Genomic DNA, 21,726 nt, shown 5'->3' with positions numbered 1-21,726 from the left:
TTGTTCAGAATATCTTTATCTGGTGAGCCAGACGTCGATCCTCTCTTAATGCTTCACAGGCAATCTTTTCTCATGTCCAAAAAGGAACTTTATCTGTGTTTTGCTTAAATCTGCATTCTCTTACAATTTCAAATGTGTTCCTTTCTTAAATTCTTCAAATAACTTCTCCTCTTTTCTTTACTCACTTCATCAGTACATTTGTTTGAGAATTATATATATTTTCTAAGGTTATCTTTTGGGTCTGCTGTCCTAATTTTCTGTTCTACTGTTGAATTATCTAGTGGTTGGCAAAGCAATGTTTTTGCACATGCTGTTCACAAAGGGTGGGATGAAATGTTGAAATTATTGCGGCATACAAATTTTATTTACATCTGGTGTTAACATAATATTTTCTTCAACCTGGCAAACGTTAGTGCTGGGAGACCCACCCTTTCTTTGTACAGCCACAGCAGCTGAGATTGTTGTTTTCTCTCCACCTCTCCTCCTGGGTTTAAGGCTATTAAACAGCTTTTGCTTTTTAGAGAGCTGTAACAGCCACAGCTCTTAGGAGCTTTATGGATACTTAGCACTTCTGAAATGTTCTCCATGGCAGCCTCAGTCTGGCAACAAAAATGTGCACCCCAAATTGGCGACTGGTTTGGCTATCCAGGCATCTCCACAGTGCATACAGATTAAAGATGTATCAATAAAGCACATTTTTCAAATAGCAGCATTACTCAAAGTGCCCTTGTACTTGGCAGTACGTTATTGCGCTGATTACAGTGCTAAGCATTGAGCCCTTCATCTCATCCTATGCGAATTGAAGCATCTGAGCCAGCGCCTGGGACCACGCAGAGGCCAGGGCTGACAGATGAAAGCCCCAGATGCCAGGCTTTGCAGCTCAACGGCACTGCGGCATCTGGGTGCTCGCCGGGCTTCCTGGCTGGTAGCTCTTTCTCTCCAATCTTGGCTCTGGGGCTGCTCACTGGGAGGTTCTTCAGTGAAGAGCCAAAGGGTTTTCATCTGTTTGCAGTTTGCCTTCTGGATGTGCTTTATTTTTTACTTATTTATGACTGAGAAAAAATGCAATCTCATAAAGGAGAATTAAATGCAAGCCTTCGCTGGATACCATTCAGCCTTACCTATGAACAGTAATAATACAAATGTAGTGCTAATGTGCAGCATTGGTTCCCATGCAACACAGTTAAATCTTTTGTCTTCAGGATGCTAGAATGATATATAAAACACTCTAGTATTTTTGTAAGGATAACTGATCTGTTGGGGCTGAGCAAGGTCTTGAGTTGTATGAGAGATCTTGCAGGCTCAGCTATTTCCTTCATAGCTTCAGGGCTATTTCTGAAAGCCGTATTTCACTTAGAAGCTGTCTCTGTGGAGAAGTAGTCTGGGGTAACCAAGTCACAAAAAGGGTTCTTAGTGCAGAATAGCTATAGCACTTTAAATCTGCATTTAGCTTATTTCCCAGGAGCTGCCCAATACTAGGAAGCCTTCTCAGTGATACTCCGCTTCTCTTTGTATTCCTGGCCAAAAGCTTGGGTGAAGTTTGACAGTGTAACTGGAAGTCAATCACCAGGGAATTCCCGGGTACAGTTCCTCCCCTCCTGCGTGCTGTACTGCTGCTGTCCCTCGAGTGGCCTTTATTCCCTGTCTTTAATGGGTCAAAGGTGGGTCAAAGAAGCTGCAGAGAAACAGGTCTTTGTGGTGTTTACCTGTCTTTTGTGAGCAGAAGCCCTTTAATCTCTCCTTCAGCTGCTTTTTAGAAAGTTCAGTAAAATCATTATCAAACTCAGAAAGCTGAAACTGCTTGAAAGAGGGAAACATTCCTATTATAGCACTGCATTTTAAACATGCTCTGCCTTTGTGACCCTACCGAATTCTCTCAGGAAATTAAAAATCTCTTGAAATTGCCATTAAGACACTTTTTATTAAGAATTCAGGATGCCACTTACAATAAAACAGCTGCAAAATAATATCTGGTAGAAGTTCTAAGTGAAGATGGAATAACAGCGTATACTATTATACCTTTCCCAAGTCACCCTTAATAGTTCCCAACCAAAAGGCAATTAAAAAGTGAGCAAAACTGTTGTCCCGGCTCAGTCTTTTGGTGGTGATATTGAAGTAGAAAGGAGAGGAAGAGATGAACTCCTTCACCAAACGAGACAGGACTAGAGGTGGACTAGTGAGTTGAGTGGTGTTCAGTGTTAAAGATTTTTGATCTAATTTATATGTACATGTGGGTCTTGTTTTAATATTAATGACATTATACACTTTGACATTTTTAATACTGGATCACTACGGATGAATGAGCTGAAGGGCTGAATTGAATGAAGTGCCTTAAAACCCCAAAACAGAATTAAAGCTACTTTGGAAAAACAGATGTATTTTAAAAAGAGAAAAGCTGTTTTGTATAAGTAAAATGTGATACTAACCCGCCACGGTTAGAGCACAAGGGTGGCAGCAGCATCCAGTTTCAGCTGCCTGTTCCCTGGACTCGGATCCAGCAGGAGCTCCTGGTTGCACAGAAGCCCGTGTGAGTTAAGAAAAACCAGCTGGCTGCATGCCGTTTCCCACTCCTTGCAGTTTTGGGGGAAAGCTGATATGAAATACTTTATTGACTTGTACAGCAGCTTTCAGCATTCCTCGGCCTGCCTGCTGCTGTCATTCAGTGCGGGTCCCTCAGATGACACAGGGTCCACGGCCTGCCGTGAGCTGGGCAGTGGGCAAGGGGAGATTGCAGGATAGGGGCCGGCAGCACGTGGCAGAGGTCTTCCAGGGCACTTTCCTACAAGGGTGCTGCTGATGAGATGCTTTGCCTTCACTCTCTCCCCAGGGAGCAAACCCCACCTCATCAGTCTATAAAAGCAGAGGGGCCTTAGCTCAGCTCTCACATCTCTGTAGATCAAGAGTGATATCCAGGTGGATATACAGTGCTACAGAGCTTGGGTGAATCTGAGGAGAGTAGTGTCTGCAGAACTGAGATGTGTGGCACTTCTGTGCATGCTAAAGCCAGCATAAATGATCCTTCTGGTCATGCTGCTGAATGTGATTCTTTCTCCCGAGTTTTCTTCCGAGACGTCCTTTCATTAAGTAGTGCTGGAGAGTAGAAAGTTTAGGTTTTGAGTTATTCTGGAGGCTTTGGCTTGCTCACATGTGGACTTTTGTGGTGCAGAAATCTAAGACCTGTTGAAACGTTTTGCCATACAGTCTATGGTGGAATTAATGGCTAGATGATTTTTACGGACTCATCTTACTACATTTAATACTTCATTTCTGCTTAACCTGCACAACACTATTGGTGACAATGCATTTATATGATACTTCTGACTCTATCTATGTAAACATGATAGATATGAAGTGGTGCGGGACAGAGTTGAATACATTCGTGGCTGCACTTCTTTAACTCCAGCTGATCTGAGGGGATGAGATCCTAAATGGTTCATTGTAGCACGCATTCCACTCCACTGCACACAGCTTAATTATATCCATCATTCAGCATTACTTGATGAACCAGCTGTAGGCACAAGCATCCCTAAGCTTTCATCAAGATAATTGCACTCTTTTGCCACATTAGGAACTGGTTTGGGGCCAAGTGATTTCCAAGTTACAGAGTCAATCTTTGTTTAAAAGTTTGCTGCCCCAAAAAAATTTCTAGCAAGTAATCTTGAAACAATGCTTTCTTTGGGCATCTGGAGGCTAAAGGGTGTATAAGTTCAAATTAATTGTCACACGACAGCTTTAAATAATTGGGGTAGTCTTGGAGAACGTTTTATCACCAACTCAAATCATCATTGTATTCTGAAGATGGGATGGGCCGCGCCAGCTGAATGCAAGGGAGCTTTCAGATGGTTCAGGCTGCAGCAGCTATGGCTGTGCCTGCTCTGTAAGGTTCAGCGTTGTTACTGTACCCAGGTGTGGGTGGTGGAGTGTCAGCACTGAAAGTTGTTCCTGCAGCGCTCGGTGCATGTTGCTGATGACACCTACAGAAATCCAGCTGAGAGCTGCAACACACTGAGCTTTTTTCTGTATGTGATATGGGTATATTGGGTGTTTTAAGAGCCCCACGTTGCCCTTCAGAGCACACTGGTGGCCATCACAAACTGCCAGGAGGATCTTTGTCTGTTTGGGAACCATGGCATACCAGTAGGGGAGAGGCAGCCACGATGTCCCTCCCGGCCCCCTCCTGGACAGAGGGTTGGGGAGGGCGAGGAGATCTGGCCTGTGACAGATTGCCTGATCTACACTCTTGCCCATTTGTACAGTCTTTTCTTGGGTCTTGAATCAGTGGTTTGCTTCAGCTGATCCCACAATTAAACAAGACTGTATCGGCTGCAGCTCTGTTGAGCGCAGCACTGAGTGGGAGCACGGGCCTTCCACCCTCCCTGTTGTCTTCTCTTCAACCCCAGCTATTTCAGTTAATGGATCCATATATTCCCGTTGACATTTTCTCGCTCATACCTCCTCTAGCACACGTCCCTGCCTGCCGTCCTAGTGCTGCCTGCTTTGCTGGCTTCTTCCAAAACAGCCCCAACAAAGAAGAGGGCAGCTCATCAGCTGGCACAAATTGTCAAAATAAGATTCTTGCTCAACCCAAATAAAGGTAACAAAATGTGACCTTCTGTTGTTAAAACCAATTAAGTTTCCTTCCATCAACTCTCAGTTCATTATCCTTTTCACCCCCCGAGGCCCTTTTACTCCATCTTTTAGGGCTTGGTACGGAATTAATGTTAAATTCCATTAACCTGACCCCATTTTCCCCGTTTTGCTCTCTGTCCTCTGAACTGATAGGCTCCGACAGGTTAATTCGGCAGCTCGGGGATCAAAGGGAGTGGCAGGCCCACAAGGAGCTGTGGGAACGGACTGCTTTGCTCTAATTCACATTTCTTTTAAATTAGGTACGTGCAAAGGGCCTTGGCAATAGGTGGCTCCCAGCAGCAGAAAGCTCTCGCGGCAGCAGCCCGTTTCCCAGTGCCAGGAACACCATTTGGTCCCGTGGTCTAGCCATATCTGAGTGAATCAGTGCCTTTTAGTGGGCTCCCGCCTCTTGTTTCTTGAGGTACCTCTAGTTAAAAGATTGAAACAAGGCCTCGTTAGACAAGTTAGATAAGACACTGGACTTAAAATGTTTTAGCACGCCTGTTGCGCTTTCTTCTCCGCACGGAGCAGAGACGTGGTGCTGTGAGGAGATGGTGTGCGGTGCCATCAAAGGTGATCCAAGTGCGCTGGGAGACAGGTCTTCGGTTGAATGTTGTAGTGGCAGTGAGCTGCTCTTTGGTACTTTGTCAGGCATGTCTAGATTTTGACAGTGGTATGGGGGTGATACAATTTCATGACTCTCATTTCCTGATATGAAAAAAATGGATAAGGGCGGGAGAGGCAGGGAAACACGGACCATAGGGGAGATGCAGCCAAAAAAGCGAGAGCAAGTTACATGTCAGAAATTGAGAAATTACCAACGTTTAACACTGAAGCTGCAGAAGCAGCACCTGAACAACCATATCCAGAAGAGCAAAGAGTCCTCGTGAGTCTTAAATTGCAAGCCTGTCACAGCTGAACGAACCATTTACCATCTAGAATTATGAACTTTAACGACTACTGGGTATATCTGGTCTTGGCACTCAACCTAATTTAGCTTGGTTTTGGTAAATGTATCACCCTCACGTGCACGTGACGACGGGGCTCCAGCCCCATTTGGCTCTTGGAAGGTCGCTTCTGGGTGGGAAGTGCCGCAGGGATGGTGCCATCCTCCAGAGCAGCCGCAGTATTTCCTCTTCGACTGGATAGGTTCTCCCAAACAAACAGAGGGTATGATGCTACGAAACTCTGGAGTCCTTAGAGGGCGGAAGAGGCAACGCTGTTAAGGCTGCTTATGACCAGCAGTTAATTTTACATAAAACATTGTCAAAGCCTCTTTCTCCCCACTTTCTTCTCTTTAACTGAAGTGATCATGTCTTACTGTAGTTGCTCAACCTAATGAGCAAAGCATTTTTCGTAGTGTCTTGTACAAATGAAATCTCAAATTAGTGACAGAATATATAAATTTGATGGAAAAGTGCACGGTTGCTTTAAATCTATGCTCATGTTTAATTTTGATTTCTTCTCTTTTGTGCCAAAGTCTAGATAATTTAATTTTGGAGATGGTGATAAAAAATTGCTGAATATAAAATGTGCAATACAAAATATACACAGTATAAACAAACAAAAAGATCCCACTCAGCCCAATATCTAGATTTTTTTGCTTTTAACCAAAGTATCCCTAATTTGAGTAATGGACTTGTTGATCATTTCTGCAGCTCACTTCACTTGCTCATTTAATCAGTGATTATTGTTTTCATCAAAATGGGATGTGTCGTGTAAGAAGATGAGGGTTCTATATGAATATGCAACAGCTGACAAATACTGAAAAAATGCAAAGCAGGCAGCATCTTTCTGTACTAACTAAAATCCTAGTGCTTTGATAAACCTAAAAATCCATCATGTTTGCTTTTAATAATTAAATATCCTTGGGTATTAACAGCTGGTTAGGCAAATATTTTACATCTTTGGGGTTTTTTTGAGATACTTCTCAGCAAATATATTGAGTGGGTTCAGTTCCTTTTGTGAATTAAGCGAAGCATAGTCATATCTTTCTTACTTCTTTGTGATTCTGCACCCCTACAATTTATATTCTGGCATCTGTAGGTGGATGGTCTGTTTTTTTTGGTAAGAGCTCATTCGTTAGCTCGATAAATGCATTAGTTGTCTGTATTGATCTCTGCGTTGATACAGTTGATCAGTAATAGAATGACTTGTTCCTGTAATGCTGGGTAAAGGCAACTTTGTGAAAAATAGTTATCTCGGCACACATATTTCAACAACTATTAGAAGTCGTGTGCTACCTGGTGGCAATCTTATTTTCTGTCACTTGGACACATTAATGAATAGGTCTTGTGGAAAAAATGATGCTCCTGGACTTTTCCTGTGGACCTTTACCTGCTGTACAACATGCGAGCAAGGAAAACCAGAGCTATTTGCAGAACGGTGGGAGGACAATGCTAATTTTAAACTAATAACATGCTATCTACACCTGCTAGCAACATACCGTCACAATCTAATCATTCTAGCCCCCAGCTGGGAATTGCTATACGATTGTTATTATAGCCTAGAGCCTATTGCCTATTCCAAGAACCCAGAGCCAGGCTGACGCTCTTGTTTACACTAGTGTAAATGGAGAGGAAACACTGTGCTGCTTCTGGAGCATCACAGAGAGGAAAACAGAACAAAATTCAGTCTTTTGCATACAAGAAAGGGTAGGCTTTGTCTGCTGAAAAGCAGATAGAAGGAAATATTTTCCCATAGATTAAAGTAATTGAAAGAGGGAACTTGTCTCACTGTTGAAGATGCTAGGAATATTAGTATTTTAAGGAACTAAATGGCAGTTAATTTGTATCCTGTTTTCTTTCAAAATGTACCTGGTATAATAATGGACAGAAAGTGCCTTTACCAATGGGTCTCTCATTCCACATGTTATTTTTTCCAGTGGAGAAAAACCCTTATTGTCATAAAAGTTGATAAATAGGAAATATGCTGAAGAGAGAAAGAATTCTGGGGAAAAAAAACCCGTAAGATGTTGGGGGTTTTTCCCCCTTGAAAGGGTTAAAATTGAGGCAACATGATTAAATGGAGAAGTTGTGAGCATCAGTCACCTTTAAACAAGAACCTCAGTGTAAATAGCAACATGGCTTAAAGCTGTGTATCTGACCTGTTCAGATAAAACACTGTTTCCTCCTCCCTGTCTATCAAAATGATCTTTTACTTCAACAGTCAACTTCCTTATAGATGGAAATGTAAAATATGATAGACCTTTGACACTATAATGTTAAAAAAGCATTCCTGCACTGAAATTTCAACAAATAGCTTGTGTTCATTAGCTTCACACTCTGCATTCAGTCACTTCTTGCAGTCTTAATAGAAAAAGGTTCATAACTTTCGTACTCGCACTCACTGATTTCATCCACCTAACCAGTGCGGTTTTATCATGAAATCACAGTTCTTTCCGTTCATCCTAAGCACAGCTGCCGTTGGCAGTTGCTGGCTAGAGCATTTATGTCAGCTAATATCTGAAGGTGAGTTGGAGCGATCCGAAGCGTGGGCCCTGTTGTGCTCTGGGTAAATCTATTTGACCGAGTAGGACAAGTCTCCAGTATGTTCTTCACAGCTGTGGGTGGGCTCTCCCCTGCCGTTGTCTGCACTGACACGTCTTCTCTTGCTGCGCACCATTCATTTGGGAAGAACTGATTTTTATCCAGAGCTACAACCGTTATTTTCTTGTTTCTGGAGATTCTGCCTTATGTATGCGTGTAGAGTAAAAGTGGCGTAGAGCAACGGATTGGTTACGCTGCTCAGAAGAGCAGAGGGGCAGGGTGGCTTTGGCCGAGCTGCGGCGTTGCTTGCGGAGGCGGCTGGGCGGGCTGCGGCGCTGCAGCTGCCCCGCGCAGCCTCCCTCGGCCCCGGCGCGCAGCCTCGCGGCGGGCGGTGTCGCATCCTCTCCGCAAGGGCGCAGAAGACCCAAATCACATGCGAGTTTTATCCCGTACGTGCTCGTTGACTTAACCACAGCACGGGTAATCCGCAAGCGTTGACTTTACCAGGGAACACAAATTAGAGCAGTTGTACGTTAGGCATTTTTTCAGTAAGCAGATATATCGGTGGGCTCAGAGGCCAAAAAAAGACTGGAAACAACTCTAAATGTGTCAGAGTGAGGATAAACAGAGTGAAACGGCACCCGCTGCCAGCCAGCTATGCCCAAAGAAATTGCTGGGGCTCCGAGCAGAGAGAGGCTGGAGCGAGGAGCGGACGCCGGCAGCGGCTCGCCCGACGCTGCCCCGGCCGCAGCTCCAGCCGCGGGCTCGGACCGCTCTTGCCCGCTCACCCCGCGCGCCGCTGGGCTGCCCGACGCACCCTCCCGCCGGGCAGAGCGGAGACTGAGCTGTGGTTTGTTGGCTGTCTTTCTGTAGCATGTGTTTATTTAGAATATTTGCATACTTTTGTGTAGGTAAAAGTCATTATTCCGCTTCTATTGAATCCAAGAGATTTGAGGCTGGAGACAGAACTGACAAGCGGAAATCATAAAACTGTGAAAATAAAATGTCATTCAAGAGCTGAGAAGTCTTCCCCCATCTCAGCTCGGGAAGGAAAACACGTGGACGTTTTTAGAGAGAAGCAGCGTGTTCCTCCAGCCAAACAGCAGCACATCTTCTTGTGGATGCAAATGGATGCGCACCTTTTGTCTGCAAAATGGCCCAAATACTCCTGTTTGCCCATCTTTCCCTCTTTCACATGCAGTGCGCTCTCACAACTTTCTGCAAAGCAATGCATAAATCGTTTGGCGTAAAGCTGTTTTTCCTGCTTCGTGCCTTAGACGGTGGGTGTCTCGTCTCTTCCTCCCCTTCAGGTGCATCCCACGCCACTGGCCTCCGTGGCAGCTTGAGTTATAGTGCGATTCTCATCATTAGCTACAGCACAAGAAGTAACAAAAGTGGAAACTCTTTTTGGTTTTCATTCAAAATATTATACCTTAGGACCTGTAAGTGTCAATTCCTGAAAAGTATCCTATGGTAAATATTTCTGTTGTCTCTCTTCAGAAGTTTTCTTGCAGCTTCCCTTTTTACAAGCGTTGGTCTGCTCGAGCAGAATCCTGGCATTTTGTGCCCTCTGGCACTGTTGAAAGCGTTAATGACTTAGTATCCTTAAAGACTGTCAAACGGGCGTGAAAAACTGAAAAACGAGACCAAAACCTTCCCATCAGTCCCTCAACCCAAAACTTTCATCATTTGAAAATAATTAGCTCTCACACCTATTTTTCATTTTTTTCTCTGCTCACAAACAGAAATGTCAGATTATAAACGTGAAGTGTACCGATGCTACAAGGAGATCTCTTTCCTCAAGATTTGCACTCTAGTTGAGCTCGTTGCGCTGGGAGCTGAGATGGTGCTGAGTAAGCCCCCGAACTTTGGGCTAATTATCCAAAAACGCTGAACATTTTGGATTAGACTCTAATTTGAAGTGTATAAGCCCGACTTTCCAGTATTTTTCCCTTCTCCAATCTGCATTATTTTGCTTTCCAGATATGAATAACAGGAATATCATTGTGGCTATATTAACAGTTTTTGCTGCCGCAGTAAAAAATGTTTGTCTGAGCTTTCCTCCATATATGCAATTCAACTAAATTCACATCTCTTGTGAATGTGGTGGGAAATGAATGTTGCTTTACGGTTAATACACACCTTAAACAAGTTTTCTAGCCCTTATCTAAGTTAGACACATGTCGCTTCATTTGCTTTAAAATTTTTGTTGGAAATATGCAATTATAGACCTTCTTAGCAAAGGCTATCTGGAACGCATTTAAGCTCTGGTCTGGCAAGATGAAAAAGAAAGATACTAGTGTTGATGTGCTGATCATTCATAAATTTAAACAGAGAAATAAATAGAAAATTGTTGAACGAATCAGGGTGAAATGTTTCCTTTCTTTCCAGCAAAATACCTCTGAGTTGAATGGGACCAACATCAGGTTATTCCGGAAAGCATTCATCCTGCATTTAGTTCATTTTCTGGGGTTATCCTGCACGTGTGGCTGGTTCTATGCAGTTGCATATTTGGAAAGCACATTGGAAGCTTTTGTGTTCAGATGTTTCTGTCATTATATTCATTGTTTATAAGCATACATATAATCCAGACTTAGCGATTCCATAAAATTGCATTTATGAAAAGAAAACAGTATTTTAAGTAAGTAATGCACTTCATAGTTTTACTGTGAAACATATAGGTTACTTTAACATTGGGCAAAAGGAGCTGCATATTACACTGTACTACAGGGTAGCATTTTTCTTGCTTCTTTACTTTTGGCTGCAGCCAGCGGGGCTATTCAGAAAGTGCCGTGGTCACAGGCAGGTGGTTTCCTAAGGTCAGTTTAGAGGCCCTCCTGCGACTGAGGGAAATTTGTTAATGTTTTGTAAATAAATTATAAAATCTCAAAAGCGGGTGGGTCAGGTGATACGTCCCCTGCAGAGATGGAAAAACGGAGGTACATCTGGTTTGACCTCTGTGTCAAGAGAAAGTCTCCTTAATGAATGCACTTGTGCACTTAAGAGATCTAAGATTAGTTAAATGAGAGCTCTTAGCTCTTAATCGTGTGTGTAATCATTGTACCCGCTGCTTCCTAACACATGAACATGTAGACCCTCATCCATGAAGTGATTTGTGTGGATACAGAATGAAAGTCAAATCATTTCAGAAGAACTACGAGAGTGCTACAGTTAAACGCGTGCTGTTAAGTGTTTTGCTGGATCGGTATCATAGTGATTGAGCTACAGTATGGTATGTTTGGTAAGATGCTGCATAATTTAAATGCTTGTGATGAAATTGCACTATAAAATAATTGGAAATTGAGCAGATTACTTTGTACTTAGGAAAAAGCTAAAGAAAGTCAAAAGCAACCAGTTAGAAAGTTTTAATGAGTGCATGTGGTGAGTATTTTATTACCATAAAAACCCTGGGATTTATTAGCTGATACAAGGCAGGCGTTTTTCATTAGCCAAAGGCATTTTGAGGTTTCATGGGATATAACTGGAAAACATTCCAAACAAATGAATATTCTATTTTAAAAGAATAATGAGATGTTGAGGGTTTTTATAAACTCCTAGGTTTGCTAAGCCAATATCTCTAATTAGATGAAGAAACCCTCTATAGAGGCTTTGCATCAATGACTGTGCACACAGCAAATGTTTTAAGCATTTACATATCAAATACTGCTGGCAGCCTTTTGGCTGTGGTCCAGAGCTGTAGATAGTTTTAATCACATTTGTTCCTTAATCCTTGGTGGAATTCTCTTATATAGTCTCTTTAGGATTTTCATTTAAGCATGCGCTGCTTCTTGTCAGCAGTGGGTTTATTTATTTATTTTAAAATGACATCTGAAGCATTGATTCTGTAGAAAACAGGTGATGCAGAGTGTCTCAGGAAGCAGACTGTGGAGGATATTCTTTTTCTCTCAGTAGTTTTCTTTTGTACCCAAGCATTTATGTACTCTCACTAGGAAGAGGTTTATTCAGCAATGTGACGTTTAAAGAAGACTTTCACTCTTTTGTGCCTGTGTTAGTTCTTTTTTTTCCATCGGAAACAGACAATGGTTGAATGGGAAGCAGTAATTGAAAGTACAGCACAGATGATTGTATTGCTAATAAAACGCCTTGAGAGTCATACAACGTTGGCAGAGCTGCACCGAGAGTAGCTGCATCCCTTACGATGACTGATCAGTGCCTGGAGCATCACACTGCGGAAAGCGAATGCTTTGAAATACGCGGGTATGACTTCCCACTCCATCTGGCAGCGCTATTCCTGGAGCACAGCTCTCATCTCTCAAGTACTCGAGCAAGCCGAGCTACTAAAGCAATAGTTTTCTTCTATTATCTTGTTCCTCTGTTAAACCTGACTTGAAAGACAAAACAAACAATTTAAGACAACACTGTTGTAAAAGCGGAGGCGTTAACAATCACCTGGAGCCTTCCCATGAAGTTGGCCTCTGAAATCATATCTGTCTTTCTCATTTTTATACTGTGTCTGTTTTACGAATGACTGCTCTTACGGGAATCGGCTTCTCTTAGAAATGCGTGCCATTCTCATATTTGTTCTCTGAGAGACACTGAGGGCCCCAAGGAGCTAAGTACAGCCTTTCCCTTTCTTTGCATTTTTAGAGTCTTTTTTTTCTTGCTACAGCCTGATCCCTAGCATATAAAAGGTTGGGCTTATCTGAGCCTCCCCTTGCAGGGCAAAGTGCTCTAAACTGGCTTTGGGAGAGAGCGAGCTGGGAGTGTATTTGAGAAGGTCAGGCAGTATCTCCAGAAAACTGCACCTGCAAGGGGAAGTTTTTGCTTCATTGCTCTGCTTATGTTGGCTTGGTCTATCACCTTGGTAGAAGGTTTCCCTTCAGGAAGAGATCTGGGTGTAAGTTTTTGCTTTTTTCTGCTGACTCGTTCTGCTTTTGTCTCCTTATGTTGGTTTAGCCATGTGCATGTGTGCGCACACACACATATATGCTAGTTGACATGGTAAGGACCGGTGTGCAATCCATGCATCTGATACACAGATGGAAAAACAATACTAGCACAAAATTTTAACATGTAAGCATAGATCAGTGCATTATGATCTCTGTTGGTGAAGCTATGGTCTTCTCATTTCCTGAGAGAGAACTGCTGCCTCCTTCCCTTACCAGAGTAGAAAGATGCCCCCAGCTTCACTTTGGAGTGCTGCCATGTCCCAAGCAGGTATGGAGGAAACTTTCAGAGTACATTGGAGATCAGGCTGGTTTATGTGGGAATTTTGGGTAATTCTTTATGCCATCTCCTGGATTACTCTCCGTCCTCCCTGTCTCCTCTTTCTTGCCTCTGAGCCCTGTGCTGGTGCGGGAATGCTGATGCCTGCACGTATTGGCGAGCCTGTCTGAACCCACACACTTCTCGCGTAAGAGAGAGAGGGCAGCGGGGCATGCCCCAGCAGAGCGGGATGGCCCTCCGCTAAGGAAGGTCGGAGAAGGAAGTCGCCTCCTGCTGCTGGAGTCTCGGCAGCATGTATATTACCTAGTGCAGCATAATCATGCAGCATGTATGTATGCCTAATGCGTTATAACAGTGTGTTCAATTAAATTACATTAATCCAATAAATGTGCTTAACCACAGTTACTAGAATTTATTGAAAGGAAGGCATCAATATATAACGCACTGAGATCTTCTTCTGCTTCCAGCCTCGAGTATGCCTGTTTAACTTTAGGGTTTTGTCATTTTAAACTCTGGATAGATGAGTTTGCCCTGTAGTTCAGGTACTTTTCTCTGAGGTCTTTTTCTTGTCTTTTCTAGGGAGCGTCTAGAGCTAATATTTCTTGGCAGAGAGCTGCACAGGGCTGCTGTAGGCTGGGGCTCCCGTGCTCTGTCTTCTCTGGCTGACACAATCTTGGGGAGGAAGCTGTAGAGAGGAGTCGGGCAGTAAGTCTGGCTGGTATGAGGAGGAATACTAAAGCTTTGGACCTTTGGACCCTGAGAAAGTTTCTTACAGTTTTGACTCGCTTCCGACTAGATATTTGCTTCCATCTTCTTCCTTCCTTTTCTTCATAGTCTCTTCATGTCTGCTTCAAACCACATTAGCCTCCTTAGCCTGTTCTCCCACACCCTTTCCTTTTTATGTTTTTTAATCTTATTTTCCTGTCCGTTCAGCTGCTTTCGAGATTCCTCCCCAGCACCCACAGAACAGCAGAGCTGACACAGCGATTGCTGATGCTGCGTTGTTCACTCCGTCAACGCTGACTCCCTCCCTGCGCATCACGTCCCGCTTCGCTGTTGCAAATACAGGTTCTTCTCCAGTGACTAGCACAAAAGACCATGTTCCTGGTTGCCATTAGATAACACTAAACTGATCATGGTTAATAATGAAAATTTTACCCATTTTCAGTGTCCCATCTCCTCACAAATGGGTATGTTGTTCTGTACCAGCCTCCAGAAGGGTAACTGAATTACACGGAAAGCACAACTGTGACCCAAAGCATGGGGGACTCTGCATGCCGGTCTGGAGGTGCTTGCTCCTTGAATTCGAGAGCCCTTGCTAGCCCCCGGCGCCGGGCGCGGGTACCACTGCGCAGCGCGCCGTCCTCGGTGACCCTGCAGCGTGCAGTTCAGCGCTTCGGTACTGGTCTTGTAGAAAACGCAGCCTCTGACTTGGCAAATATGTTAAACATCCGAAAGAAGCTCGGAGCCATGGTTACAGAAGCAGCACCGCAGATTTCGGTGCGCGTTCAGTTGCAAGAAGTTTCAGTTTTGGTGATTACTGTTCACTGCAACTAACAACTCTAAAGCAGTTAACTAAGCGCTACAGGATAATATCCTGAAGGAAAAGTTAGGCAGCTGTAAAAGCTCCTGTCCTGCTGGTACCTGTCGTCTCAGTAATGTCACTTGGTTAGCGTCTCAGTTACGTACTGTGATCGATGCTGCGAATTGTCACAATCTAGGCACTTTTCCATTTATTTTCTTGTGAGTGTGTTGGTGGGCAGGGTGTCTGCAAGTGCCTCCTGTCGCATGTCTGTAGCAATAAAAAGGGCATTAGTATATTTTTTCCTGTCAGACTGGAAAACCTGTAAGATAAAGACTCTGGAAATGCTCCATATTAAATTCTTCCTCACATTAAAATTACAGCAATGACAGAAGTACTAAATGCAAAAATCGTGTTGAAATAAAATTACTGCTTGGGGAGAGAAATTGCCAAGAGACCAGGATACTGTTCGTTACAGCAGGCTTTGCCCTTCGTTCCTGAAGAAGTAACGGGGTCAGGACAGAGCAGTTCTGTTGTAAATAGTCCTGAAGTCACATTTCGGTTTTCTTGCTCTAGCTTTCCGCGCTCCGGCGTTGGCTCTGCAGGTAGCCACGTTTGTGGTTAAGGTGAGTTACGGCTGACTGGAAGTCCAGCTGAAATCTGTGTGTCGGAGAAGGCACTCCGGAAAGAGAGCAAAAACAGTGCTGGCCAGCGGTGGAAAACGGAGGGTAGCTTGGCTTCAGCGCAGCGGCTGTCCCTCGCCCATGCCTGTGCAGCTACTTCAGGACGATGCTGTGATACGCTTTTTAACGGGGCAGAGCGTGCACGCTGCTGAGGGGGGAAGCGCTGAGAAGCACCCCGCAAGAGGCAGCGACGCGCACACCGCCCGGTGCTGGGCCCCGCTCACCAGGCGGTGCCTGTCGCAGTCTAGAGTAAAGCCCAGTGAGAGCAGAGGAGGGATTTCCGTGGATTACGTTAGATTTTGGCTCAAACCCTGAGACAGCAACAAAAGAATTAATGCGAGAGATGCTTTCCAAGCGCAAGCACTGCTTGCATACACCACTTTCAAAAACCTTTAGCCTTGCGTTTCTGACAGATGAGAGACGAGGTGACTAAGAGACAGAGAAGATTTATACTTTATATGCAGATTCACTGCAGCCTATAGGACTAGGACTGCTCGTAAAGTCTAAAACAGGATTGCTTGACCTGGTCCTTAAAAAAGAAAATGGTTTATAAGCCCAATCTAGGAATTTGCCTGAAATAAGGAGGACATGAACACCTCACTGATCAGTTGATTCGAAGCAGAGCCATCTTCTGACTTCCATTATAAGCAGAGCCTTCGGGCCGCCAAGTAAGCTGAGGAGGCAGAACAGAAACCAAAACAGTTTTTAAGCAGCGCCACCTCTGCCCTGCTGTGTCATTATGGGTGGGCTCTTCAGTTTGGCCTTGGTTTCGGTTAAGTTGGTGGTTTTTTGGGTTGCAGCAGCTGTGCCTGAACGAACTTTCCCGGCTTCCCTCTCGGGCTGGCGTGGCCGGGCCCCGGGGCAGGGGGTCTCTCCCCGGCCCAGAGGTATCGGACGCGGGGCGCAAATTGAGATCAGACCTGCCCCGGCGGTCCATGGCACCATTTGAGGTTTGCTTCTGCTAATTATCCCCTAAAAAACCTTTGTTCTTTCCTCTCTGTAGAAGGTGAGATATAATGAGGTCACATTTCCAGTGGTAAAAATAGAAAACTTTACCTGTGTAGGGAAGGGACTTGTGACATCCGCTCCTGCTGATCCTGTAAACTGTGTATGTCACCTTTTCTCTGCTATTGCTCTGAAATACAAACCGGAGAGTGTGAACTTTTCCTTTGGGTACTATATCAGGCTGTTTTAGAATTTCCTTGAGTAATAAAACTAATTTAACTGGAGTACTAGGGCAGGGGGAGCATTTACGTTATAAAATGCAAATATAAGCCGTGCTTTACAATTACATAGCCCAAGCTCATAACTTCAGGTACCCTGAGAAAAGGCTCTTTTGGCTCTGACGGACGATTTTATCGGTTTGTTATCAGCTTGCGTCTCCATCCCACTTGGGAGGAGAAACTGGGGCAAGCGAGGCCACGAGGAGCGGGGACCGCTGCTGCCCTGGGCGCAGCCGGTGGCGCGGAGGCCGCAGCAAGGACATGCAAAGCAACGACGCACCGGGCCGGCGGAAAGCTGAGAGCATCCTCCCCCGGGAGGTTTTGGGTTTAGTCACGGCTGACAGGTGACAGCAGCCTGTGAGTTTCTCGCTGTGTGCGGACTGGTGATATTTTTATGCACACAACAGCTGCTTTCTGTAAAAGTGGTTAGCAACTTTGAGGTTATTGTATTTGATGGTCTTTGTGCACTCACAAATAGGGCAGGCCTTGCAAGACCCCCTCTGACGTCACCGAGCTTGACACAGTCAAGCGGTTGCCGGAAGTACAACCTTCATGTCTGTATTTAGACACCTGAGTAAAAATGGCTCGTTCTCCATGAGGTGAGAGACTCACTTAGAAAAGAGCTGGGAATGGTTAATATCTCAAAGGAAAGCCTCAGGCAGTTGTACGGACAGGCTGATTCTGGGCACACAGTTTTCAAATCTTTCCAATAAGTGACTTCCCTAAAGTCACAATGGAAGTGTTTGTTTAAAATCGAGATTAGAGGCTGGATAGCTCTGTTGTCTGCTTTGGTTTCCAGCTCATTCTCCCTCCGCGTACAAATACTGTGGATGAGTCAAGCAGATGGGCTCATGCAAGAAGAATCCTGCTTTCTGCTCCTCCTCCTTGAAAATAATGTTCCCTGGGCAGATGAAGCTGGCTAGTAGAGATGAGGAGTTAAAAATCTCTGTTTTCACTACATTAGAGATTGGCACTGGCAGTCATGCAGCTAGCTCTGAACAAAACCTTACCGCAAGTTCAGCCAGTGCCTCTGCTGTTCAAGGAGAGCCTTGGTAGATGGATGTGTCTGTCTGTTGAGGATTGTAGTCTTGCTTACGGTCTTTCATGGTCTTCATATGTTTTTCTTCACTTTCTGCTGTAAGCTTATAGGTCAGAAAATGTACTGGTCTTTTGTGTGTGTGTGTTTGTGTGTGTTATGTAAAGTACAAGGTAAAAATGTGGGCACCAGAAATGTGAATAATAATTGCAGGTGGTGAACCTTCTTCCAGTGTTGCTGCTGTGTTTCTGAAAGGGCCCTGGCATAACCAATACCCGAGAGCTTAATCATTTCTCATGTTACAGTAGTTAGCTTAAAACACTAATTATGCACAAAATTGAAGTTAGAAATAGCAGGTTCTAATCCAAGATAGATGGAGGCTGTGGACAAAATTGCATTAAAGCACTCTATTATGCATTGAGATAAATAGATAAATGAGAGATTCATATTAATGGCTGGATACTGCTTGACGCTTGCCTAGCTCACATGCTCTTCAGTGTCACAGGTACGCAAATCATTCCCGCTTACTTAAGAAGATGGTAGGTCCATAATGCTCCAGTTGAGCCTGGGCAGATACCGCATAAATGCACAGAGGAGCAAGGGTGGCTTGGAAATTTCAGGATGAGGCTGTCCGCCCCCAAGCCAGCCACTTCTGTAATTCAGGCCTGGGCTGACCTGTATCTCTGTCCCTGGTCAGTGGGATTAGGAGATGAGCCAGGTGGAGGTCACTGGCCCTGTCTTCTTCTGTGGCCGCTCCTCCTGCAGCGCTGGTGGGGAGAGGACAGGGGGTCGAAGCCATGGCAGCAGCTCTGCTCTCCTGGCAAATCCCTCTGCCTGGAGAGAAGCTGCCAATAGCTAGTCAAAGTAGAGCCTATTGTTATTTTGAGCTACCAGAGCTCTGCAAAATATCCCTAATAGGCTAACGGAGCAGTCATTATTGGTTTTTTTCATTCCCGCTCAGTATCAAACTCTGTCATTTTCCTACACGTATGCTACCCAGGGAAGTTCCTGCACCTTTGATCTAACTTATCCAAATTGTTATGCGGTTGTGTAAGTTTTGGCATAGTCCCATTGAAGTGACTGCTATTCTCCACATCCTAGAGGCTGCCTGTATGTAAAAGCTGCTTGCTAAATCAGGGGCATTTTATATAATGTTCGCTGTCTTCCAGAAGTAACAGTTCCCTGTTTTCCTTTCCTCAGCTTCTCCAAATACTTTGTTTTCTTAATGTATTTTCACAGCTCTAGACCAGTGGGATCTCTAATCTGTGCTTGGGGAGCACCAGGGCATGGAGGATTCGCTCAAAAGCAGCAAACCCAGCACTGCTTTTGCTCTTTGAAGAATTTGGTTTGGGGTTGTGCACAGGGGGGGGCACTCACACAACTTCCCTGGAAGAGCTCACCAGCGCATTCATGCAGGGCAGATGTGAAGTCAGGGTTGGTTTCCAGTTTTCTGTTTCAATCACTGATATGGACACCATATTCCAAAATTATTTCAGCTCAGATGACATCCCATGCCCTGGGGCACCTCGCTCCCAGGCTAAGGACAGCTCATGAGAGCATCCTAGCAGCAGGCCTTGCTTTTCTTTGACAAGCTCTGCAGAGCTCCCCTCGCTATTGGTCTCAGCTTTCTCGTGCTGAGATCCCTAGCTGTTAACTTGACCATCACCCTCAGCTGAGCCGTTGGCCAGGAGCTCAGCCGCGTTTCCAGGTTGACCGGTGCCAAGGGGAAACTCACCAGCAGCCCCCCCGAAGCCGGTCTCTTACTGCTGTCTTACCTAAACACTTTTTCTCAGTGCTAAATTCCCTGGAATATTAGTTTCCCTTTCTCAGCCAAATGCTGCACACCTGCAAATCCATACATTTCCTCCCACCCTTTGTGCTCCCGCGCCGCCCGTCCTCCCGCCCTGCTGCTGCTGCAGCACAGGCCATCAGATCGCTAATCGTGGTTCCTTTCGCCTCACTCCCCGAGCTGGTTCCCTTACAAAGGGAAAGGAAAGTGGGAGCTGCCTAAATAGATTTATCATCTCCAGCCTTGCACATCAACCATGGAAGGACTTTTCCCGAGATCTGTATTTGTGCTGTGTTACCCTGGGGAAACTGTTAAAATGTAATGTGTATATTACTGTGTTGTAATAAATAGCATGAACTGCTCTCCCTGTCCCCGTGACTTTTTGATTTTCTTCTTAGGAAGGAAATAGTAGAAATATGCTGCCCTTGTTACTTTCTGTTATACTGTGATAGTTAGTAAAGGATTTTGTGCCAAATTTATACTCAGTGAATTTTCCCAGAAATTTGCAGAGCTATAGTAGAATTTAATTTGGCATCGTGGAGTCAGTATTGTTCCCAGCGATGTCTTCAGCCTCAACCTCAACCTTCCCTTGTCTTACTGGGAGAAAAATGAGGCCCATGTTTTTAGTATTTTTCACAGAGAGTGCTAGAGGCATCATAACTAGCTAGTGCCAGAGGCGCTGCGCCGGTGCGGGAGACGGTCCTGGCGAGGAAGTGGGGTGGCAGTCTGGGCCAGGGGCGTTTAGGAAATATTTACCCTAAAGGCTAAGCTTTCCAAGAGGTGAGGAGGATTTTAGCAGCTGCATTAGCATCGATGGCATGTTGAATGCCTTTGATTTGCTTTTAATATTGTGCGATGGAATAATTAGGTGGTACTCAGGATATGAGGGCCAGAACAAATGGGTTGAATGAAAGCTTAATAGAAATTCTCTGTGCTCACATGGTGAGCACAGAATTGCTTGACCACATAAATCTAAATGTCAAATCTGGAATGTTTTACCAAATGGAAATGTGATGTTCTATTTTCATGTTGTCCAAACCTGAAAAGAAGCATACTTGATTAACGAAGAATAAAATTCTGCATAAGTTCTTTTTTTTAACATCCTATTAAAAGCAGTCCCAAGATGCCACCAACTTTTTCAAAAGTGAGAAAATGTCATTTATTAATTATTCTGAGAGCTAAAAGGCATATGGGCATTTATAAGCCGTAATCAAAGAGACAACAATTGAAAAGCTTGTTTGGCAGCCCTGAGTCCATACACATTTGGTAGAGCACTATTGAATAGTGAAATATAGGTTGGTGAACAGTCTCTAAATTAGGATGTTTTATTCAGTGGTGTGGATTATTACTTTGGTCGATTTGACTTTTGTCCTGTAAGAAAATTAAAGCTCAGGCACTTCTAAATGTTGTTATATTTCTAAAGATCATCTCTGCGTGCCAGCTTTTGCCTAGAAACTCACCCAAAGATGTCAGCCATTGAAACTATGTCATGTGGAAGCATTGCTAAGTAAATTCACTAAATGCCTATTCATCCCAGGAAGATGGAGAATCACTGGAGCAGCAAATGCGAAAATCTGCACAGCTTACTATACAGAAAGCAGTTTTCTGAGGTTGCCAAATTGAGATGCAGAGTCTGACCCTGGCAGGTATTAAAGCTCACATGAGGGAACATAGAAGCAGGGTCTCAAGCTCCTACAGCCTAGTCGTTCACATTGACTGATAGGCAGATATTTGGGCCAGACAAAATCAGTGGTTAACTTGTTCTTTGTTCATCGGTTCAATAACGAAATGCTACCTGTGATGACAGAAGAATTTGTTATTATGGTATACAAAGATAGTTTACGAGTCTGATCCCATTTCCAAGTTGTTGCAGCGGACCCCAGAGCTTAGAAGCATTTTGTACAGGAATCTTGTTTAACTTGGTTTTCTGTGGCTTGTGGTAATGAAGTGTTTTCAAGATACTGTACTAATGACAGCTGTTTTAGCTTCCGTTTTTCTGCTATCAAATCCAGTGGAGGCCATTGCTCAAATGCTGTTCTATCTTTATTTTAATATTGTGTTTTTGAATGCAAGTCAGTAGATGAAGATCTTTTTAATATGATTTATTCAGTTTTCCCCATTTTTGCCCCATTGTTAAAGAAATAACAGACCACTCAAGCTGTCAAGCAT

At 44.2% G+C, this 21,726-nt stretch overlaps 1 protein-coding gene across 6 annotated transcripts in view; it reads left to right on the top strand.

Annotated features, from left to right (window-relative positions):
- XYLT1 (xylosyltransferase 1) overlaps nt 1-21,726 on the top strand; it is a 227,521-nt gene that overhangs the window by 158,045 nt on the left and 47,750 nt on the right. The gene's annotated exons all lie outside the window — the stretch shown is intronic.

This window comes from Struthio camelus, chromosome 15 (assembly GCF_040807025.1).
Source record: "Struthio camelus isolate bStrCam1 chromosome 15, bStrCam1.hap1, whole genome shotgun sequence".
NCBI lineage: Eukaryota > Metazoa > Chordata > Aves > Struthioniformes > Struthionidae > Struthio > Struthio camelus.
The sequence above is the reverse complement of the archived record's forward strand: the minus strand, read 5'-3'. Positions and strand labels throughout refer to the sequence as shown.